We start from the raw sequence: 10,611 nt of genomic DNA, 5'->3' as shown, positions 1-10,611 counted from the left end.
CTGTATCAACTTGAGCCCCAATGACCTGAGGAAAAATGGGGAGCCAAATTTGTTTAACAAGTGGTATGACCAAACAGCTCCCACCTCTGGCTGCAACTGAATGTTTTGCAGCCAGAGCTCTGCATGTTAGCCCTTCAGGAATGAGGAAATAGAGGGACAGCACACTGGATTCCAAACAGGACAGAGCCCTGACTTACCCCCAATGTCTGTAGTTTCATTTAGAGTCAGCCAAAGGGAATATGGGGAACCAACTTTTTGCCCTCCCTGGGGGGTATACCCTTTAAGCAGTATTCAGGGACAGGTTTCCACTGGCAGATGGACCACGGCCCTGAACCTAAATAGCACCCTGCAGCTGACTTGCACTTCATTACACCGTGTGCCTAGATAAATATCCAAGGTAGGATCCAGTGCACTGCATCTCTTTCCTAGCAGAGCCACAATAGCTATGTAGGAGAAAAAGAATCATGCTACAAGGATGTCTTGAGAAAAAAAGGACAAAAATTGTAAAATCAAAAGTGTCTGTGTCCTTTAATGTACAGTTAAGAAAAATGAATTCCACATACAAATATGCACTGCCTGTATACACTCTCATTGAGACTGTCAATGAAAATCATACCATTTTGGTAAAACCACATACAGCTTTAAAAGATTTGTTCACCTTTTGACAAAAAATAATAAATTCACATTTTTTTACAGGTAAAAGGCCTGTAAAGCAGAGCACCAGCAATCAGCAGATCACTGGTGCCATGCAGGTCTCCTGCAGACCTGTCAGTATCTCTGCTTGTCCGTACATCCCATACGGGCAAGCAGGTACACTGACAAGAAGAATCAATGAATTACACAGCTACATGGTTGTTCATTGAGAACTACAAGCCGACATCCAGAAAGGATGTCCGTACTTGTAGTTCATTCATTCACAGAACTCTGTGAATGAATAGCATGGCCATGTGGGCAGAGTCCCGCATGGCCACGCTGTTTTAAAAAACTGACAGCTAGTACGGGGAATTTCTCCCCATATTGGTGTCACAAGGGAGAAGGGACAGATTGTGCAGCGGCTGCAGCATGGGGTACATGTTGCACCCTAAAAATGGGTGCAACATGTAATGTTCCCAAAGGTGAACTCATCCTTTAAGTCACTTAACCACTTAAGCTCCAGAAGATTTTACCCCCTTCATGACCAAGGCATTTTTTGCTATTTAGCACTGAGATACACTATATTGCCAAATGTATTGGGACGCCTGCCTTTACACGCACATGAACTTTCAGGGCATCCCAGTCTTAGTCCGTAGGATTCAATGTTTAGTTGGCCCACCCTTTGCAGCTATAACAGCTTCAACTCTTCGGGGAATGCTGTCCACAAGGTTTAGGTGTGTGTCTATGGGAATGTTTGACCATTCTTACAGAAGCGTTTTTTGTGAGGCCATGCACTGATGTCGGACGAGAAGGCTTGGTCTGCAGTCTCTGCACTAATTCATCCCAAAGGTATTCTATCGGGTTGAGGTCAGGGCTCTGTGCAGGCCAGTCAAGTTCCTCCACCCCAAATTGACAAATCCATGTCTTTATGGACCTTGCTTTGTGTACTAGTGCACAGTCATGTTGGAAGAGGAAGGGGCCATCCCCAAACTGTTTCTACAAAGTTGGGGGAATGAAATTGTCCAAAATGGCTTGGTGTGCCATTGGAACTAAGGGGCCAAGCCCAACCCTTGAAAAGCAACCCTTCACCATAATCCCCCTCCACCAAACTTTACAGGACACAATGCAGTCAGGTAAGTACCGTTTTACTGGCAACCACCAAACCTAGAGACGTCCATCGGATTGCCAGACAGAGAAGCATGATTTGTCACTCCAGAGACCACGTCTCCACTGCTCTAGAGTCCAATGGTGGCATGCTTTACACCACTGCATCCAACGCTTTGCATTGCACTTGGTGATGTAAGGCTTGGATGCAGCTGTTCAGCCATGGAAACCCATTCCATGAAGCTCTCTATGCACTGTTGTTGTGCTAATCTGAAGGCCACATGAAGTTTGGAGATCTTTAGCTATTGACTCTGCAGACAGTTGGTGACTTCTGTTCACTGGGTACTTCAGCATGTGCTGACCCTCCTCTGTCATTTTACGTGGCCTGCCACTTCAGTGCCGGGTTGCTGTTGTTCCCAGTTGCTTCCACTTTGTTATAATACCACTAACAGTTGATCCTGGAATATTTAGTAGCAAGGAAATTTCATGGATGGACTTATTGCACAGGTGGCAACCTATCACGGTACCGCGCTTGAATTCACTGAGCTCCTGAGAGAGACTCATTCTTTCACAAATGTTTGCAGAAGCAGTATGCATGGCTATGTGCTTGATTTTATACACTTGTGGCCATGGAGGTGATTGTAACAACTGAATCGAATGATTTGGAGGGGTTTCCCAATACCTTTGGCAATATAGTGTACTTTAACTGGTGATTGTGCATTCATGTAATGCTCTACCCAAATGAAATTGACATATTTTTTCCATACAAATAGAGCTTTGTTTTGGTAGTATTTGATCATCGCTGGGGTTTTAATTTTTTTTCATACAAACCAAAAAAGACCAGACATTTTGAAAAAAAATATTTTTTACTTTTTGCTATAAAACATATCCAAAAAAAAATGTAAAAAATCTAATTTCTTCATGAATTTAGGCCGCAATGCATTCTGCTACATGTCTTTAATAAAAAAAATGCAATTAGATAATTTTACTTGGTTTGCGTGACATTTATAGCATCTACAAACTATGGTATAGTACATACTATATATATATTTTTTTCTTTTCTACATATATACTTTTTAAAATTTCTTTATTTTTTTTTCATACTAGTAATGGTGGTCATCAGTGACTTATACTGGGACTGTGATAGTGCAGCAGGCAATCTGACACTAACTGACACTTTATGGGAACTGACTAAATGACACTGACATCTCTGGTGACACTAATAAAGTGATCAGTGCTGATACTATACACTGTCACTGTACTAATGACACTGGCTGGGAAGGGGTAACATCTAGGGGAAATCTAAGGGTTAACTTTGTGCCAAACAAGTGTAAAGTGTGCACTACTTTCAGGGCACTACTTAATAACTACTGTTATTAAGTGATGCGACTGTTTTAATCTTTGCTCTGTAAGAGAGAAGAGGAATTCTGAGTGCACCAGTTTTAGTACATCGACCCCAGTGTGTTTGGTAATACCTCCACTACATTAAGAGGTATCCAGGGGTGGACTGACCACTCGGGCACTGCCTGAGGGCCCGGGGTCAGAAGAGGGCCCCATGAGATGCCCCTGGTACCTTTCATAGGCTTTTTTGGGTGTGGTTTGAGTGTGGGCGAAGACACAGGGGCCCCATGATCCCCTATTGCTTGGGGGCCTATGAGTTGTCAGTCCGCCCCTGGAGGTATCTCCAGATATTCAGATTTCCAACAAAAGGGAGTATGTGTATTAAAATACTATAGCAATTGTTGGATGGGAAACAGAGTGAAACAGCTAAACCGGCCTCTCAACCTCTTTACCTTGGAGGAAACCTTAAAATAACTTCCAGGTCTTGAGGATCTGTGTTAAAAATGAGTAAATCTACACTTTATGGTACATTAGCACAACCTACATGTTGCAGAAAATTTTGAATAAAAGAATAAAGAATTGTAGCTTACCCACTGTATTTGACACCCATGGTAGATACATTTTTACCGCCCTCTGCTCGTACAATGAAAAAATTGTGGCATAACCTATCATTAGTGGTCAATATAAAAGTGACCCCTTACATTGGTGGTTTTTTGGAAAATTGGTGATCAGTGTAGGTGGGAGATCAATTCACCATTGCTCATTGCTCCATGAATCTCTAGCAACCTCAGGTAAAACCCTAGGATTTCACAGAACCTTGGCTAGGTAAGGCTAAGCTAAGCTGTACCTTCATTTTGATGTTTAGTTTTCAGTTTCATGTGGAGTACGCTATTAAATTATTATTTTGGAGGACTCTAAAGTACCCCAGACACTTGGTGGGCTTGACCTTTGTTTGCTTCTAGACATATCCTGAGATTGGCACAGTTTTCACAGACTGTTTCTGAAAATGAAGTGGGAAAATATAAGCAGCAAAATGATTTTAGCAAGGTCCATATTATGCAAGGTTAGTCATATGTAGGTGATAGTGATGAGGGATGATCTTTGCATCCCCTCTGGGAACATTTTAACACACATTTTTTGGAAAATGTTTAACCAAAAGCAGAGGAACAGTTGAGAGTGTGATGAAACAGAGAAGCAAATATTGACATTGAGGCACCATGAGGTGTCTGGGCTATTAGCCAAACATTTTATTTTTATTCAGAATCCTAAATGGGCTTCAGTAACATTGTTCTAGAGCCTTCTTACAACATACCATGTAAACCAGAGTTTTATAATACAGAGCAGCAATATGGTGCAGTCTTACAAGATACTGTTGCTGATCTGAGGAAGGGGAAAGTCCCTGAAACATGTTATCATGACAACCAGCTACTCTCCTTTGGTTTGACATGGTTGGAGTGCTCCCCTAGGCTTCTAGTTTGCCCTCACCAGCCCTTGTTCAGGCAGTCTCTCACCAGGTGTATGAAATTACATCAGGGTCTGGGACACATGACTTCAGGCAGACGCGCCATCTTCGTGATCTCAGCGGACGCCATTCACATACCCTTCCCACTGTCCTGTGTCTCCTGGTCCGAGCAAACTACTGTTGGGTCTAGGATCATGAGTCATCCTCCAACTTCCGGGAATATGTGTTTCTCCTCTCCACTGGCTGGTGATGTATCAATCTGGGCACTCCTACATGTCATGTTTTTTAACCCAATATTAAAGTAAATTTTGATTTTATCTATTCTTGGGCTTGTGACTTTTTTTGACTTACACAGGGTTGGGAGCGCTCTTTTATTTGTTGTTTTATTCTCATGTCTCATTGCTGGTCGGATGAGTTGTTGGAGCTGCCCATACTGTGATTATCTACACATCCCCTGGAACCTCATTGCACTTGGTATTTGCAGCTTTTTTTTACAATATACTGTCCATAGTATATTTGAACATTTAAGATGTGCCTCTAGGCCAAACCCTTTTTTTTAGTTTCTTATAGACTTGGGAAGGGTTAGACTCTCTATTTAGTTTGTATGGCTGTCTGTGTACCCAATGGGGAGATTCACCCCTTGATTTATACTGGCGACTATTGGCACAGAGACTAAAAATTAGGGGAAACCCAAAATTTGAGTTGTTCCCAGCACACAAAGTGAGAGGAAATCTTCTAATGGGGACACCTTGTTCAAGGATCAACTAATAGGGGAATTTCCGTCACTTTCTGTTACGTCTTTGCAAAGGAAGTGAAGGGGATTTCTCCAAGGGGACACAGGCAGGAAAACAATAACCTGGCAGAGGTTTTAAGCTTTACCTCCTCTAGCCAAAGCAAAAAAAAAGTTTTGGCAATACATATACTTTCAGTATACACTCAATGACTAAAATCTCATATAAATGTTGTTTTCAATTTATTTAAATCTGCAGATTAAAAAAAAAATACCTGTGATCTTGCCATGAGGGTCCTGTAGCAGAGTTCCCATTTACTCACCATGCTAAGATGGAGGCACAGGCTCTTTTAACTCCTTTTCCCTCAACTCCCTGGGTCCCTGACTTCCATGCCCAGAGAAGAACAGCTCAGATAGGTCACACCTGACAAGGTAAAGGTAGCATGGCAAATGATCTGTAGGCAAGTGAGAGGCCCTCCACTGTCAGAACAGGACTGCAGACAGACAGACAGACAGGCAGGAGCCTAATAGCACACAGCTATTTTGGGGAGCTCTTCCCTGATTGCTTCCAGTTCCAGTGGGATGCTCCCCCCATGTCCTTGAGTTTTGGATTCCTCCAGCTGTTCACCTGTGTTACCGGAGCTACCCAGACTTCACTGCGAGTGACGCGGTCTGTTTTGTCTATTAGGATAAAAACCTCATAGACTGAAGTAATGATTCTCAGCTTGACTCTTTGCCCTTATAAAGTCTTATGCCTGGTGCACACTATCAGTTTTTTCAGCGGGCTGAATGAAAAAAAAACTGAAGAGCTTGAGAGGAGCTCACTGTACTAACTATCCAATGTTAGTACAGCAATCTCCCTGCTGAGCTACTGTGTTCTGCAACCCCCACCAGAACACACTGGTCAGTGCTCACAGCCATTGGCTGCCAACACTGATCGGATGATGATCAGATGCTGGTTTTCCAGCACGCCTGTTTGACAGAAGCCGGACGTTCGGTTGGCTTCTGTCAGACAGGCTGGTGTACACATGGGCCGAATGTCGGCCAGTTTCTATTGAACCAGCAAATGCCGGTCAATATTCAGCCAGTGTGTATGGGGCTTTATAGAAAATATTCTGTGGAGCCACATTTTACCTGTTTGAATGACAGAGACATTGCTATGAAAAGTCCATATCTGTGCAGCTTTCATATGATTGTGCCACTTTCATTGTTCTGCAGTGTATGCATATTTTTTGCAGTCCTAAACTTTTTATGCATTTGTAGCAGGCTCCTTGTACAAGAGGATTCAGAAGGAATCGCATGTTCAGCAGTCAGTCTTTTCTCTCTCTCTCCTATTTGTAAAACCTGGGCATTCTGCCAAGTTCATGACTCATCCACTAGACAGCAAAGAACGCTGGGAGGGAGAGGAAGGAGGAAGTGAAGGGGAGAACAGAGAGACACGAGGCTGGAGAAAAGACAGGGACATGTGGAGCCCGTCCAAGCAGAGGAGGAGGCACTACAGCACTCAGCGCGGATAGAGGGACCCTGCTGTGTGTTCAGAGTCTGGTGAGCTGTCCCACTGGAGAGAGTAAGACACACCATTTACACTTTGCATATAGACTGGGACATCCACACCCCACTGCTGGGATCTCACCCATCCGGGGCCCTGTGCAAGCCACAGATCCCTCTGCCTGCTTTGCCCCTCACCACCAGTGTAATTGAGACTGTCTGCCCCGGGGACTGACACATACTGGGAGATTGCATCCTGCGACTGTCCCTGGTCTTGGGGTGCTTTGTGTTGCTCTAGACACTGAGATTGGATTCTCTCAGCCCAGAAACCTAGTGAAATCTGATGTAACCCACACCAGCTGAAACTCCAAAGAAGCCTTCAGCTGCTATTTACTTCATTGTAAGGACTAAACGTGCACCAACTAGAGCTCCACCGTTACAAGGACTGAAGTGGGGGAATCTGGCTTAGTAGCTTTATTAGAGGTACCTCTTTATTGCATTCTGTTCTGACTCTGAGGTGATTTTTGGCTAACGCCCCTCAGAAGCAGAATCATACACCGGTGTGGGTAATACGTTTCATTGATACAGTATAAGTAAGTTTATTTGTTTGATATCAGTTGTATTCTGCTTAAAGTGCGGCTCTGCCATCCGGAGACTCTTGGCTGTGAAGCCCTCTAGTGGCAGACCAAATTTACTGCATTGCATAAAAGAAGAAAAGTAATTTTTGAAGTTGAAAGGGGAACCCCACCCCTCTACACTGCATTTCATTCTCCATAAAATTGTTCTTGTTTCATTTAACCCTGTGTCAGCAAATTTCTTGGCGGGGTATTTGCTATTCATTACCAGTTGTGCCAGAGGGATTGAGTTTGCTTAGGGTTGGATCTATTGAGCGCAGGACCCATAATATATTCCAGCTTGTCCCAAGGGGCAGTGCTACACGTGGGGGCTCGTCCGGGATTCTTGCTGCTCAATTACCCAACAACCACTCAAGCAGTGCCCTATACCAACTCCTAAGATGGACGTCGCAGCCGCGACCAAGTGGTGCAGCACGGAAAATGCTTGCCCAGAACGGAGTGTAGTGGTCGAGTTCCCCAGAGAAATGGGGACCGAAGAACAGATTAACAAGATAGTGAATGCACTACCCACAGAGGGAAAGAAAACATGGGTGATAGATGTGATACCCGCCTCAGACACCACCCTGGCATATGCCCTGCTAGAGTGGAAGAAGGGGATCCCTGACAGTTTCCAAGGAGCCAATATCCAAATAGAGGATGGGACAAGGCTCCAGTTACTTCAGTTGAACACCCCCGGGCCTAGTTGTGCAAAACCTGAGAGGGAAGAACCCCTGTCCCAGACACCTCTAGCCACCATAGGCCCGGAATTCCTCACTGCATTTGGGAACTTCATGTTAAAATGCCGCAAAGACCCCTCTCCATACACAGGGATGTATCGGAAGCTCCAATTCTTCTCGGGTAGGCAACCAATACCTACCGAGGAGGATGGCTTTGAAGAGTGGCTAGACCAAGCCATGCAAGCACTAAGTGAATGGGACATTCCTGAGGCCCACAAGAAACAGAGGATTATGGAGAGCCTAAGGGGCCCTGCATTGGAGGCCATTCGCAACCTAAAACTTAGCAAACAGGATTGCACTGCTCAGGGCTATCTAGATATTTTACAAGATGTATTTGGGCGTACTGAAAAGGCTTCAGACCTCATCTATCAGCTAGAGCATACCTACCAAAATGAAGGGGAGAAACTCTCCAGTTACATGGGACGTCTAGACAAGATAATATACCAAATTCTGCTAAAAAGGGGAATAGGCCCTGAAAGAGTAGATGAGGTTCAGGCGCAACAAGTCCTACGGGGAGCCAGGCCCCTAGACCCCATTGCCATTCTATTACGAACTCGGCGAGATGGTGGCCTCCTGAACTATCCAGACTTGATCCGGACTGTGAGAGAGGAGGAAGCCATGTTGGATGACAAAGAGAGACAGTCAGACTCTGTTGTAGGGGTCCGGGTAGTCAATGTGGGAGGTGACACCCCTGAAGTTGAACTCCTTAAGACTCAGGTGTCCCAACTAATGGAGATGGTGACCTTACTAATGGCGGGACCGTCGGGTTTAGCGAGAGAGACGAGAGCAGTTTCTGAAAACCTGTCAGGAGTTGCCCCAACGCAAGCAACTAGTCCCACCATTCAAATGACCTGCTTTAATTGTGGAGGGACCGGACATGTCAGGAGAGTCTGTCCGAGCCCCAGGAAGCCTGAAGCTAGGCGCCAAAAAAACGGCGATAAACTTCAGAGGGCCCTGGTGAAGGAGCAACCCAGGGACCCCACCACCGCAGCTAGCTCCACTCAACCAAGTAAAAGGGGGGCGAGGAGAAAATCTGGTCCTATCCAGAAGGACCCCACCATCCCTTACAAACAGCCTAGGGAAAATGCCACTTCACCTCAGGGAGTCAGTGCACACCTCCAACCTGGGAGTCAACCACGGCTAGGCTGAGCCAAAACTCCCCCAGGAGGGGAGTAAGGATAAGAACTGCAGAACAGAAGAAGACGGCTACCTGTTCACCACTCCCTGAGAATTTAGTGGGACCCTCCCCTGTTGTCCCGATTCAGGTAGAAGGGATTTATACCAGGGCTCTTCTGGACACCGGAGCCCAAGTAACCCTTCTGTACAGAGACTTCTACGACAAGCATCTGAAGCATTTGCCCTTGCAGAAGCTGGAAGATCTGGAAATATGGGGCATAGGAACCCAGAAGTTTCCCTATGATGGTTACCTATCGGTCAGACTAACTTTTGATCCTTCCATGACAGGGAAGGCTGAGACTTTTGAAGCCTTAGCCGTCATCTGTCCCCGGCCGCCTGGGGCCAATAGGAGTCCCCTAATCATAGGGACCAACACCAATCTTGTCAGAAGGCTGTTGGCGCCATTGGTCGAAGAGCCCAATGATCAACCCACTTCTGTACATCCCATGCTGAGGCAAGCATATCAGCGCCTGGTACAAGAGAGGAGAGCCCCAGCGGAAAGAATAGGGAAGATATGGCGCCTGGATCAACATGAGAAGGTGCTACAACCCGGAGAGGTGGCGTGTTTACAGGCATCAGTCAAATTGACCTGGAAGCAGCCAGGCCCCTTCATTGTCCTTGAGGCTGGTGGCTGTGAAGAGAACACAGGAGTGGAGATCCTCCCGGAGGTAGTGTCAACAAAAGCGCTACGGAGGAGCCACGGAAAGGTTTCGGTCAGTGTTCATAATCCAACTGCTGCCCCAGTGAAAATCCCAGCTCGGGTGCTGTTAGGACATGTGGATCCTGCAACCCCAATCTTGCCCACTGAGCTAGGGGACGGAAGAGAGAAAGAAATCCCTGTCGATGCGTTTTACCCAAGGAACACCCCCCTTTCCCCGGAATGGAGAGAGAGAGCGAAGAATCAGCTCCTAAGGTGGCGGGCTGCATTCTCCAGAAGTGAGTTCGATGTGGGTTGTGCAGAGAGTGCCCATCATCGGATCCGGCTTAGAGAAGACGCCCCATTCAGGGAAAGGGTTCGACGAGTTCCATTGGGAGATTTGGAAGACCTGCGTGAGCAATTGGCAGAGTTGAAGAGGACAGGCATCATCAGAGAATCCCGAAGACCTCACTGTTCCAAGGATTCCCCAGAAGAGTGGACTCAGGTGCCCTCTGAAGGGGTACGAGCCTTATGCCAAGGAGTGGAACACCGAACAAGAGGTGGGTCCAGGGCAGAAGACATTGGGATTTCGGCGTCTGGCGTTCCCAGGTGTTATTGCAATGTCACCCAGGTTGGGGGTGAAGGCCTGCCCAAGCTTTCCAGGAAGGATCTGCGAAGAGATCAGTTGG

Source organism: Staurois parvus, unplaced genomic scaffold, assembly GCF_062004578.1.
Source record: "Staurois parvus isolate SC_StPar_1 unplaced genomic scaffold, SC_StPar_1.0 ptg000525l, whole genome shotgun sequence".
Classification (NCBI taxonomy): Eukaryota; Metazoa; Chordata; class Amphibia; order Anura; family Ranidae; genus Staurois; species Staurois parvus.
Note: the sequence above shows the minus strand (reverse complement) of the source record.